Below are 14,508 nucleotides of genomic sequence, written 5' to 3' on the forward strand. Positions count from 1 at the left end.
ACACCCAGATCTTTCAGGAGGTGTGCAGCCTCCTTACTCCATTCACCTGCCTGCTGCTGAAGTGTTGTGCCCTGAGGCACCCAGCCCTGCACTGTCTCTGTGTGGGCACTGCACTGTCCCTTTCTGCTGCTTTCAGCCAGTGGTAGCTGACATATGACACAGACAGATTCATACACATGCAAGGCTAAATAAAGACCAGATGGTCTTTGCAAACTCTGTTTAAAGGGAAGCAAGAAGTTCCTGTGAGGTATTAGAGAGGTGTACAGTACCAAGGCGAGACAGCCACCATGTTCAAGAAGTGTGTGGTGCGGTGCTCCACCCGTTCCCTGTGAAGATAAAAGCTCTTCTTTGGAGCAATGCAAGGTTTATACTAGAAAAGTACTAAGAGCTGCTAGAGCTGGAATGACTAAAAATCATACTTAATGAATAAAAGGGTGCCACAAAAGCAAAATATTAATCTTGACTTCTGAGCTATAAGTGCCTTATTTCCATGCTTACATGCAGACAGTGAATGCAGATTCACCTAAAGCCTTAGATTAGAGGTAAATTTTCTTTCATCAGTTTTAATTCCCTTAATGAGCGAATTTAATATGTATTTGTGCAGTTTCCTGCTGTCCTACCCAGAATATCTGTATGTGGATGACCATATTGCTCTTAACTTATTAAGATGCAAAACTAACCAAGACTTTTAACTTCAGGGGCCATAGGGAAACACATAAGTCATGATATTTCTTGAAATAAGCAATAAAATAAGCAAATTCATTTTGATTTTATTCAGGATGTAGTTTGGAGTGTTAGCAGTAGCTTTAGTAACTCAGGATATCAAACATTTATTTTTGATTTTCTATTAGTACTACATGCAAAAGCTTAAAGAAGGGAACATTTTTTGCAGTTCATGTGAAATCTTAAACAGCAAAGCCCCTTTCAAAAGCAATTACAGCTAATGCAATTTTACCAGAAGCCAGTAGGCTATGCTCATGCTCTTATTTTCCAGCTGAGACACACCTGGTCATCATTCACTCTCCATGCAAAGAGAGGGGCCGCTTTGTTTCAGTGATTCACACAGTTCTGTAGAGCTTATCTCCACAATATGAAACGTTTACTTGTTCCAGAGAACACATTTCATAACATTTATTTCTAACACAATTCCCATCATCTATTTTTGTAGAGACAGTGACTGGAAAGTACCATGTCCTGCCTATTATAATAGATATAATTATTGCTGGGATACTAAAAGCAAGCAGGCTTCCTCACTTCCAATTGTCCAAGCAAGCAAATTCTCCTTGGCCAAGATAATTAAGTTGTCTGTCAGCTTTATCACCTCAGTGACAGGCTCTCCTCATTTTAGCTGGTGTTTTTTAGGCTAGGTAGGAATTTCAAAGAACAGAAGCCTTGCAAGCCGGCATAGAACATAATTTATATCTGTGTCATTTTCTGAATAAGTCCTAATCAATTTTACTGTAAGATCATCTGTGCATGGGATCTTTCAAGAAAATTAGGATGATTCAGCTAAGGATTTTATTTTCACGTGCATGTGCTTAAACAATTTAAATATCATGGGAATGAATTCAAGTGTGAAGTAGCTAGAAGCAGGAATGGTCAAAGGACACTAACTCTGTGAGCATGCATCTGTGTAGTTTTAATACCCTCTAATTGACTTCACAATAGCAAGCAATGTATTCTAATTTTCCTTACTATTTCCTTACTTTCCTTAATGATAAGAAACAGATTCATACCTATGAATGTGTCTGTCAAATTTCCTTTACAAGTTTTTATTCTTCTGCAGTAAGCTTTCAGTTGAGAGGTGTCCTGAAGGAGGAATCAATTCTTATATACTTTTCTGAAAGACCATTTGATTTGATTTCTACCTGAAGGTTTTACTCTTTTCTGGGATTCATGGGAAAGAATTTTGGTACTTCATGCTTACAGAGCTTATGAGGAAACATGGGGAATAATACAAATATGGTTGTTTTTGTGACTGAGAGTGAGCTGAGGTGGACTTGTAGCCTTACTTTCAACACTGTTTATGGTCTTATTCAAAAATAAAGTAATATGGAGCATAAGCTGAAGTCTTCACTCCTTGCAGGACTTCTGCCTTAGAGCAGCACTAAAAAAAACCTACAAACGATTTTGTAGTGCTGTGATACAAAAGAAAAAACAGTGTCTGCATTCCAGTGTTGCTGGATTGGTAATGCCAGAGCTGATGGTTCCCTTAAGCCCTGTGCACAAAGAGGTTTGGCTCTGCATGGCACTGCCCTGCACCTCTGCATCCTGGTCCTGAGAGATGGCACAACATGTGTGATGTCAGAGGAGAAGGAACTGAAGGTAAGCTCTATTCCCTATTCCCTTTCTCCTCTCAGCTCTTCCCTCTAGAAGAACTGTGAGTAGAGCTTTTGTTTGTGTGAGATCAGTGACTGAAGGGCAGGACGTTGCAGGGGATTTCATATGCTAACAGATGTAGAGGGGAGACTCACTGTCACCTGGTCTTTGACATTCCCCTCCCAGACAGCTCACAGACACAATTAGAACATTTGCACAGTAGGGACAAAAAAGTGATAGCAAGTTTTGGTACGGGTATTGTATAGGATAAAAATTGCATTCCCTATCACTTACATCAAAGAAAGGAAATGGAGGGGGTGCACAGTTCCTGACAGATGCAGGCTGAGGGAGAATGGGCAGTGAAGGAGGTGAAGTGAGACAAAGCTGAGTCAGCAACAGGGGCAAGACCAATCTGCCAGTGGTAAGGATTAAGTTGCAAAGAGTCTGTTTCCCAGACTCAAGGGAAGTGTCAGGCAGAAGAGGGCACACTTCACACAGCAGTGTCCTGTTGGGGCAGAAAAGCTGAGCTCTGCAAAAGGGCAAACCAGCATTGTATCCTTTCTCACATCATGAGATAACCACACAGTTACCTTTGAGAATTTGGAGAACTATTTATTTATTACCCTTTAGAGGATAGAAAAGAGTTCTGCAAGCACTGCTTGCCACCAGATTAAGGCTAAGCTAACCTGTGTTTATATCTCATAGGGGGCAGGTCTTTGACATGGGGGGAATTCCAACCTGTCTCGCTCCAGGGAGCTGAGACAGTCCAAAAACATTACATCACCTCTCTGGGTTGCTGTCTGCTACAAGCACAGCGTTGTCTTTGTGATGTATCAGGATGCAGATTTATATTTAATGCGTAATTTAAGGGGAAGAACAAGGCTAAGCAAATAAAGAATGCTCCACAAAATGAAACATTCACAGCTGAGTGAGGAGCCCCTTGAAAAGCCTTCAGTATAAACCAGCAACACAGCACAATCAGTACCTTTCCAGGCAATACTATCTAACCACTGGGTAAAAGGTTTCAATAACTGAGCACTGGCAGAGTATATTGACTGTTTGTCATTGCAGCAAGATGACTTCAAAAAACCCTGTGCTCATATGAGAACAAGCCACAAAATGCCAAGGAAATCAATAGGTCACTTACACACTTTTAGAGCCAGCAGTATTATGAGAGTCACAGTGAACTGATGGTTATTAACCCTGCAAAATTAAAAACTCACTTGAGTTCAGCACTTTTGGAGCACCAAGGGACGTAATGTAACCCAAAGAAATGTTTATAGCAATTTAAGGATTTATAGTTGCCCTTCTGCTTATCTGAAAGGTAGATAGAGGAAAAACAGCCTCTTAAAGATTATTGTTAGGTTGTTTATCATGAAAGTTTTAAAAATTGTATACAATAACTTATCCCTTTTAATTATATTAGATGTCCTATATTTTTAGGGACTAGTAAAACCTAAAAGACTCACAGTTAAATAATGCTGCTCTTTAGGACATGAAAAAGATGATGTTGAAGACAGAAATCTCAAAAATCTGAACCTCACTACTGTCTGTCAGTTTTACGGAGAGGAATGGTAAATACAAGTTCCGAAGTGTTGGACTGGAAATGCTACAAACTCTCTCTCCTCTCATTCCATTTACATTCCATTTACCTGTACAACTTCTCTGGGGAAACTGTCATGCTCAGTAGACACAAGTGCTAGAGATACATTGTGACATTCAGCTCTACATCACTTTCTCATTCAGTAAATTAACTTTCTACTCATTGCCAACCAATAAAACAAATTGCCATAAACTACCCCACTCCACCTGTCCTGGAACCTGAGAGGGGTTAGTGCTATGACTAGGAACAGCTGGCTGAACTAAACTTGGGCACAGTAAAAGCAATATTGATAGGCAGAGGAAAACATTTTGGACAAGTAACCAACACAGTAATAACATTTTTGCTTGAGGGACAGCTGCTCTCATTTCTTAAGGTGACAGGCAGCCTCAGCGTGGTTCTGCATTTCTCATTACAGCATATGACAAGGAACACCATAAAAGTCTTCTTTCATTTATGACCAGTGAGATTGGACCTTCTCCTGGCAGAATCTGACTTGGCCACAGTTATTAAAACTTCTGTGGCTTGGTTTGCAATGGACTGAATTTGAATGCACTGCTCTGAAATCAATGTGATGAGCCTCAGACAGTCAGGTTCCCCACAAGCAAAACTCTGCATGAAATCACACGGATATCACAAGGATCCACAGATTTAAAACCACTCAGTGGGCTTTTTTAATAAAACTCTTCAAACATTTTTTCAAACTATTACAACTTTTAACATCCATATAATATCTTATGGCAAGGAGTTCCACAGTTTAAAGGAGTGTTATTTGAAGCAGTCTTACCCTTTTACTTATTTTGAGCTTTTCTTTTATTGTTTCTTTTAGTGTACCTAGGTTTTATAATGTATAAGACAGTGTTTTGCTGCCGTCTATTCAACTTTTTAATGCTATTCATGATTTTGCAGAATTTTACAAGTTCTCCCTCATATCTTCACAGAATGGAGAGATGCAGTATGTTTGTTGACCCTTTTTATGAAAAATTCACATAATTTTGATCAGAATTTTTTTCCTTTTTTCCCATGCTTGTTCTACTATTTTTTTTTTTTTTGCAATGGGATGACTGGAATTATACCAGTTCTTCAAGATGTGACCTCCCCATGGATTTGTAAAGTGTTTCAATAATTATCTCTGCTTTATTCTCTATTTCTTCTCTAATAATTTTCAACACTCAATTTGCTTCTTCACAACTTTGGAGCACTGAACTGATGTTGTCCTAAAACATGTGTTATAATCACAAGGTCTCTCCTAAATGGTAATGATCAGTGCAGAGCATATCACTGAAATTTTTTATTTCAGTGAACACAAGTTTTTATTTCATACCTTTACATATTCAGAGCAGCCAGACTGTTGATATCAATTTAAAAATTTAATTTTTAAAGTGAAATGTCTAATGTCTAAAGTAAATGTCTAATGTTTTGATTTAGTGGAAATAATCGAGATTTTCAACCCCTTTTTAAAAAATCAACAAACTTTCATGGTGTAAAAGTAAAACAGCGAAAGTATGCCAGAGTAGAAAATGGAGTTTCTTCTCAGTTCAGTGGCTATATTTCAGAACAGTATACGCCAGGACACAATGATTTCCTACCACCCACAGAAAAATCTAAGTCTATGGTTTGGATGGGTCATAAGAACTATCCAAGATTTCCATGTCAACTTGCTCTTCATTATGAAGCCTAAATTATAAAAAGAACTAACCAACCAACAACAACAACAACAAAACAAACAAAAAAACCCCACCAAAAACCTTAATAGATTAAGTTTTAACATCTGCCACCAACCTGCTCTTTGGAAGAAGATCACCATGAGTTGAACAGTCTCTATACAAAACCTCTGACTCTTGCACCACGAAAATTTCTTGAAGGAAGAGTGAGCATCTCATTAACTCACAGAGGTTTTGCTCCTACTTTCAGCACTCTACTCAGAGAAAATGTCATCAATCATCTTTCTGTTAGTTTGGGTGGCTGTATCTTGGCAGCAACATTCAAATTACTCAGGGCTTACAATTTAGAAATATCCTCACCACTATATTGAATGGTGATTTACCATTACAGCAAGGAGATGTTAATTAGAGCAGAACTACAGGCTTCACAATTTAATCATATTTTAATCTGGTTTTCAAGTCCTACTAAAAATATTTCCAAAAATATTTGGTGACAGACTAATGTAATTAAACTGATGCCTCAGTTTTTCAAACTTTGAAGAGTCACCAGTTACAAGCAATGTTTCAAAATTAAATCTCATTTTATAACACTCTGTACCATAATTATGCATGAATAATGGAAGTCGATACAAAGGCAGGAACAGAAGCTGTAGAAAATTATTCTGGTCAAATCATTCATTAGTATAATCTTTAACGTAGAATTCAAAGATGAGCAACAGCTAAGATATCTATTGCTTATATTTTTTTAAAAGAAAATCTTTAATGAAGCTGCAACCAGAAATGTGTTTTCATAACTGTGACCGGAGATATTGTATTTCTTTAAGTACATATCAATTTCAAACACAAGTCTGCTTGGCAGGATGAGGAGGGCTCTCCTAATAAATCATCCATCCTTTCCATTCATGCATGAAATCAGTGTAACATGCATGAAAAAAGATAACAGATTATTATACTAAATCAAAAAGGAATAAGGCATACTTATATTTTTAAGGAAATATGTTCAAGCAGGATTCCTGTCTGTACTTAATGCTTTGCTCTTGATTCTGCAAGTTTTACGGAATAAGTTTTAGTCTGAGTGAAAGCAAAGACCAAGTTATGATAACATGGCATTTGCTCCAACATTATAGCTAGCATACAAAAAGTGCCACCGGTGCCAGATTGTTGGACCACCACATTTTGAAAATTTAGAAGCAGGGGGAAGGGAAGGAAGAGTTAAAATACAAAGGTGGTTTAAAAGCAATAAGAAGGAAAGAGAAATATATTTTGAACTCTTTTTGCTAATTACTCTGTTGTCCCCGTGTCCCTTAATAGGTTTGCGATCCGCGGGGCTGCGCTGACACCTAGTGGCGCTCGCCTGGCTGCAGGAGGACCCTTGGGTGGCTTGCCCGATGCTGGTTGTGTCCCCTGGAAGCCAGCATCATCTTCATCTTTGAGAAATCTTCTCCAAAAGCTGCATGGAAAGCTGTTGGAAAGAATGTGTTCACCACCTTCAGCTACTCAGTGGAATGGCTTCGTTCAGAACACGAGGATGTTTCCATATTGAGGAAAACACAGCTGGAAGAGATAATGGGAAAGTTCATCCAAAGAGGTGCAGCAATGCAGAAGGGACTACAAGCCAATAAGGAAGCCCATCAGTAGAACACAAAATGTTCTCTTTCAGATGGCCATTTATTCATGCACACAGAGCAAACAGCCTGAGCTTATCATCCTACAGCAAAACCCAGCATTTCTCTGTGGTCACTAAACCATAGTCCAGTGTTATGTCTGAAGAAATGAAGGGAAAACTGTTGACCCAAGCCAGGTATATCCCATTTAGCTTGAAATGCCTCTTGGATACTTCACTGTGGCTGATGCAAATGAATTATGTCTCTTCAGTCTTACCAGGATGCAGTATATTTATACAGTGAGTTGTATCTGCAGGTTTAAATCTGGAGGCTTTAGTGAAAGGTGCATTACACTCAGAATTTCACTATATAGAAAAGTTTAATAGGGCAAAACTTTAATAAGTTTCAAATATTTAAAAAAAATACCCAAAAAAAACCCTTTAACTACTCTAACCTGTTTTCTTCTTTCCATTAAGCCTTGTCTAGAGGATCAATTACTTGATATTTTCTGACATGATCTACTGGTTGAAGAGCATTTGGTAAAATTAAGTATGGATTATGGACAAAATCCAAGGACTCAGTGAATTTGAAGGGTATTTTATCTATGAGTTAAAGAGGGTCAAACCTGAGCATTTCATTTAGTAATTTAATGTGCTCTTTCAAATACTGTTCTTAAAAATACAGAGAGTCTGCATCTGTTCTCATATATATTCATCTAATCACATGGAAGTACTGCATCCTAGATGCTGGAATAGGTGAGACCTGAACTCTGCTTGGTAAGAGCAACCAGAGGACAGACGACCTGGTTAGGAAATTAGGTTTGGAGAAAGTTGTCTGCATATCACTGTAGATCTACATCTATAGGCAATGAGCTCCTCAATTACAGTAACATTCCCTATATGTTTTCAGAATGCTATATAAGCTCACCATGCCGCTCCTCTTCAGACAGGACATCATTTAGCAGACCTCCCTGGCAGCATTACGTGGGGTTATGAAGCCTGTGGTACTATTAGGCATGCTGAGGAAGAGAAAGGGATTTATAGGAGCACTGTAACCCTGAATCAAATCTGGGTGGATATATGTCATCCCTGTGAGGCATTCTGAATACATCCAGTAATTTCAGCCAATTTTATAAAAGGGCAGAATTGCCAACAACATCAATGTCATGTAAGTCTTCTGAAAATTAAAGATTTTAGGGCTTCCCCCCACCTCTCCCCAATGGAGATGCTGGCACCTCTCTGCCCTGTTGGTGCCTGCCTAAACTAAACAGGGCTGACACCATGCAACCTGCCCAGCCAAATGTTGCCAGGAGGCAAGCAGGGATGTGAGGAGAGGTGGAGGCAGAGCAGAGAGTCCGAGGAACCTTTGAGAGTAGGGGTAAAGAAGGTTCGAGTTGGCTGCTTGCAACCACAAGTTTTATAAAGCCTATTTGTTTCTGGAGAAACTCTTTCTGTTTTGTATGCAAGTGGTGGAATTGTCAGTGCCTACTACAGTCAATTTGTTATGATTTGAAAGAGGAAACGACTACTGGATAGAGCATAGGATAAGATGGGAAACTTGGGGTAGATACCTTGCTCTCACTCTAATCAGATAATTTCCATAGGTTTTAATGTCTTAGGATCATGTCTTTCAAAGAAAATATTCAGATGCTGAAATATTTACTACCTTATGTTAAGATCAGTTCTCACATAGCTTATGTTAAATTATAGGTGGTTTATATTTATTCGTTTATTCACTGTAACAAGACAGTCTTTTAGGATTGATCAAATGTACTGCAGCTTTGCTGGTTTAAGATGTTGAGAGTACACTACTTACAGAAGTACTTTTAAGACATGAAATGCCATATAAAATCTGGGGATGGTTTGTTGTTTTAGAACAAAAATATACATTTAGGAGAAAAATTACTTCTATCAAGAAAGGTGATGAAAAATTATTTCTAACTATTGGAAGATTATAAAAGAAAAATCAGGGTGAGTATATATTTAAGCTAACATGCCACATCTTTTAAGAAATAATGGGGTATAAACTGAAGGATTCTGATGTAAAGTAAGAACCCTTCCTAAGCTCTCGTCTATTCTACATTGTACTTGGGCAGATTCATGAAAGCTGTGATGGGATAAAAAAGTGAGGAAAATATTTCTCTTTTGGTTTGTCAATGCTGAAAATATTTACAGCATATTTTAGCAGTTTGAACAATATTAATAGCATCTGTGAATGAATTTCCAGATTTGTAGAATAATTCCTATAACTAAATGACCTGTTTGAATAACACACAATTTTACAAATTCTGCTTTCCTGTTCCTTTTTTTTTCAGGTAAATTTAGCATTGTTAATGAAAATGCTACAGATGCCACTTAAGCAGGGAAGGGACGATTAAAAGTAGGTATGTGTTTCATTTTATGATTTCTCTTTTGTTATTGTTGTCTTTAGAAGTGCATGGGGTGACTCTCTTTCTTCCACCTTCTTTTGACTAACCTTTGTCAAAATCTTCTAGAATCTTCTAAAACACCAAAGAAACAAATGTATTGCTTTTTTCATGGGCCATACCAACCTAAGGTTCTCTGTGATCACTCAAAAAACTCAGCATTGTATCTACCGAGGCAGAACAACTCACAGATGTTTCTGAGATGTGCAGAGGTGTACAGAAATGATACAAAGATGGACCAATATCATGTCTGGAGTAATAGCTTGGTCCTGAGATATTTTACTACAGGAAGCAACTTTAGGTTACATGCAAAATACCAGTCCTGAAGGCCCTAATATCACTCCAAACAACCCAGTAATTTTTCCCTAGCTAACATATATTTGTAAATCCGTTGTGGTGCTCTTCTAATAAATCCCTTGGTGCAGAGTGAAAAAACTGGTATAATTTGTTCAGACAAGCAGATGGAAGGGTGTATAGGATACAGCTCTGTTCTGATTTCAACCAAATATGCTGGGAGTCAGCTACTCTTGTAAGGTTTTGGGTTTGGTGGGATGGGTTTTTGAAGGGGATGTCTGTGGATTTTATGCTTATCTTGTCCCTCTTTATTATTGACTTGGAGCTCAGTCAGAAGGTATTGGATAGGAATACATAGTCTAGCAATGATACTCAGTGATCTGTTAAAATAAAGATTTCTGACGATATGGAGATTCCCCATTTTCTTTACATTTTCTTTAAGCTACCTGATCAATTCTTTGAATATCTGTTTTAAGCTGCCATTAACCAGTGCTCAGTTTGACTCCTGCTGTGTTCTGTGTATTTTTCTCCCAGCAAAACACTCTGGCCATTGTGCAAGGGGCACTGCCATCCAAATATGTCATATTTATTCAGATAGTCCATGCCAAAATAATTTTAAGTTATACTTCAACTAAAGAATAAATAAACAGTCTGAAATTTCCCTCAGTAACCTGGTTCCTATAACTGCAAAAACACTTTTTGAAACAGCATTTGTAATTTTTTGTGACAACAAGCCGTGGAAACTGTCCCTCATATGTTTCTAATAATATCTGAATTTTCAAGATATACTGGAATATGTGAATTTCCAAGATACTCTGCTTTGACTCCTTTGCTAACTAACCTTACTGCTCTCACTCCTCAGCTGTACCCTAGCACATGGTTTGATGGTAGGAATGCTAACCAAAACAGATTGTTTGCAATACCCAGTCACACATACTGCTCGCTCTGATATATGGAGAGTATGCTAAAAAATCTGATTTTCAAAAATAATTGGCTCACATGGTACAAATGAAATGTAGTGCTTTGCTTCCACTGAGGTTCCTAAATGATCTCCAGAAATATTTAGTTCTTGCTCCCAATGGTAAGTGCAGAGAACATTTGAAATCTTGATCACTTTTTTTTAATGTGTAACAACAAATGTCATCTCTTTAAAAGTAGGTCAGTTATTTAGGTTCCTTAATAAAAACAGCAAATGCCTTTAAATGTGACACCATGTAGCCTTTGTACTTAATCAGAATAAATCTGGAGAACTGTAAAGCACTATTCAATAAGAGTAAAGACTGTTCATAGTATTTTAGTGAATGTTCTAGAGGGACTATAAAAAGTTTAGAAAGTCAAATAAAATTCTAGATTAAAATATTGAGGTTGTTCTGTGAAAAACCTAGACAATGATATAAGGTGGATTTTTGGAATCAGGATTTTTATACTGATATTTATATTATATGAACACAAATACTTGTGGTTCCGTGGCTCTAGCAGCATTTTTCTCCAGTCTCTTCAGGTTCACTGTGTCTCAGACACGACTCATAACTTCTGGCATGTAGAAGTCCATCCAAGTGCCTTCAGGAGCTCCAGTCTTCTTCCACAGAGTAACTCCACAGGAATGGGTGTTCCCCTCTCCCATCCTTAACCACATTTGAAGACATCTTTACATAACTTTATTCAAAACCTGAAAAGGAAACTCAGATTGTTCCTTGGCTTCCTGGAGGAGCAAGCTTGACCTTTTCATGTCTATATTTAATTTAAATATTTATGCAGCAAAAATAAATCCTGCGTTTTTTCTGTTTTCTGGAAATTTTCAATGTTAGGTTTATACTGTCCTTGATTTTCCTTTCTTTTCTTATGACTCAAAGTAGCTGGGGTTATTCTATCTGGATCTGCTGCTTGGTTGTAAACAGCCCTTTAGCAGCCAGTCACTAGTGGTGTTTCTGAGGGCTCATTTTTGGGGCCAGTCCTGTTTAAAATCTTTATCAATGATCTGGATGAGTGAATCAAGGACACCCATATGCAGTTTGTGGATGACACCATGCTGGGCTGATCTGCTGGAGAGCAGGAAGGCTCTGCAGAGGGATCTGAACAGGCTGAATCAATGGGCTCAGGCCAGCTGTATGAGGTTCAACAAGACAAAGAGCCGTGTCCTGTCCTTGTGTCCCCACAACCCCCTGCAGCACTACAGGCTGGGGACAGAGTGGCTGAAAAGCTGCCCAGAGGAAAAGGACCGGGGGATGCTGCAACAGCAGCTGAACATGAGCCAGCTGTGCCCAGGTGGCCAAGAAGTCCAGTGGCATCCTGGCATGTGCCAGCAGGACAAGGGCAGGGATTGTCCCCTGCACTCAGCTGAGGTGAGGCCACACCTCGAGTGCTGTGCTCAGTTCTGGGCCCCTCAGGACAAGAAAAACAGAGAAGGGCAAGGGAGCTGGTGAAGGGTCTGGAGCACAAGTCCCATGAGGAACAGCTGAGAGAGATGGAGAAAAGGAGGCTCAGGGAAGACCAAGAAAGCTTTACATTTACATTAGGAAAAATTCCTTCATAGAAAGGATTGTCAAGCTTTGGAACACACTGCCCAGGGAAGCGGTGAAGTCACCATCCCTGGAGGTGTTTAAAAGGCACATAGATGTGGCATTTAGGGACATGGTTTATTGTGCATTTAGTAGTGTTGCTTTAATGGTGGGACTTGATGATCTTGGAAGTGTTTTCCAACCTAAAGGATTCTTATGACTATATATACATAAAATATTTTCAGAAAAAATGTGGAAACCAGTTGTTTTAACAAGATTCAGAAAAAAAAGGTGTATTTCTCTTTAAAATTCCCAAAAAATAAACCAGCTTCAATTTTATGGAACGGATTTCTTCAGTGTACTTTTCAAATATATATTAGAGAGAATGATTTCAACAAATTACTCCCCTTTTTCATTCTATGCCTGAATGCAATTTGAAAACTGGAAGTTTGTGAAGAAAACTGAAAATACAGTTTTGACTTTACTCAGGAAGAAAGGAAGCACAAGATTAATCAAGTGTAGTTTTTTATTATATTTTCTTTTAATTTTTTTAATATTATTATTTTCATTGATTATGATCCAATATCAGTAAGTAAAGCTTCTCAATAAAACCAAAAATAATTTCTCTTATTTTCTGCATGTGATGAGAGTACAAAAAAATGGGTACAGAATTTGCATAAAGGAGTTCACTGGTGCTGGATGCTTCATATTTGGGATGCTCTGTGTTCTTGTAAGATCTGTAGTTCTGAGGCCTTTTCAAAAGGCTGACCTGAATTACTCACTCCAACTTTAACAGCAAGGGAGAAATCGTGGGTCTTTTGAAGTTAATAGCCAGACTTTCAAGGTTTTCAAGGGAGCTGGTTTTTCATCACAGATCTATCTAATGTAATAAAATCTAGATCATCTAATCCCTAGTCCTGGAATTTAAGCACTGGACTTCGTTTTTACATTGATCACTGAATAGTTCAGAATTAAAAGAGAATATTTTTTCCCCTATTGATGTAACATCTCAGGGATTGGCAAATCTAGGTGGTCCTACCACCCCTAAGAGAACTGAAAATTTTTAATGGAAATTGGATCATAGATGAATGAGCTAACAGCAGGGTTCAATTTTAATGACAGCAACAAGGAATTCTGTAATTAAGCACATTAAGGCAGAACAACCTCTTTGAATTTCAGAACATCTCTAGTTCATGCTCTAACATCTGTTTTTCTTACATTGCTTTAATCTGCATCCTCCCTTCAGGCATCTTACACTAAGGGCTTGGCAGACTCCTAGCTGACAGTAGCTGGCATCCTTTTAATTGACAAGGGAAACCACTGTTGAAAGAGATTGGGAAGAGCTTCCTCTCTTCCCTCAGGGTCTAAATGCTCTGCTTTTGCAGAACTCCTGCAGGACCTGCTAGCTACAAACCCAACCTGAAAACACAGATTTTGCAGAATCCAAGGAAAAGTTCACCTGAGCTTCTCATATGCTTTAGACCCTTTTACTTTGGATTTTTTGCCCAGTATCCCAAGGGGTAGGGGTTTGGTATTTTATTTGTCACATGTCTGTTTTAGCAGAAAGTTAAATAATTTCTATTTTCACCAAAAAAATGAAGCATTTGTTTATGTCCCACTGGAAGCAGATACAAATGAGTTTACCTAAACTTCTTGTGCATATAGTTATGAGATGTAAGAACACGTCCCTATTTTTTGCTGCATCAGGCCCATTGAACGTACCTTGGAGAAACATAAACATTGCATAGAAAAGTGTTTGTATTGCTCATAAGCAATCCCAAGAAAATATTTTATGCCCCATTGTACCAAATGCATTATTAAATTTATCATCCAGCTGTGCTGGCTTTCTTTGACTTACTCTCATCATATGCATAAAAGCTCTGTTTAGGCTGTATGCTTCTGGTTTAGGAACTTTGCCTTCCTGTTAGTATTTAATGCATCTGGTGCCATGTAAGTAAAAGCAGTGGTTTTTATAATCACTTGTTCTGCCATTTCTATGATCTCAGTTATTTCACTCGGCTTGCTGTCTATGATTTATCCCTCTTGACTGTATTCAGCTTGTTGAATAGCCATTACCTGGTGATCTGCTCAGATTAATTGTACA

This window comes from Molothrus ater, chromosome 1 (genome assembly GCF_012460135.2).
Source record: "Molothrus ater isolate BHLD 08-10-18 breed brown headed cowbird chromosome 1, BPBGC_Mater_1.1, whole genome shotgun sequence".
NCBI lineage: Eukaryota > Metazoa > Chordata > Aves > Passeriformes > Icteridae > Molothrus > Molothrus ater.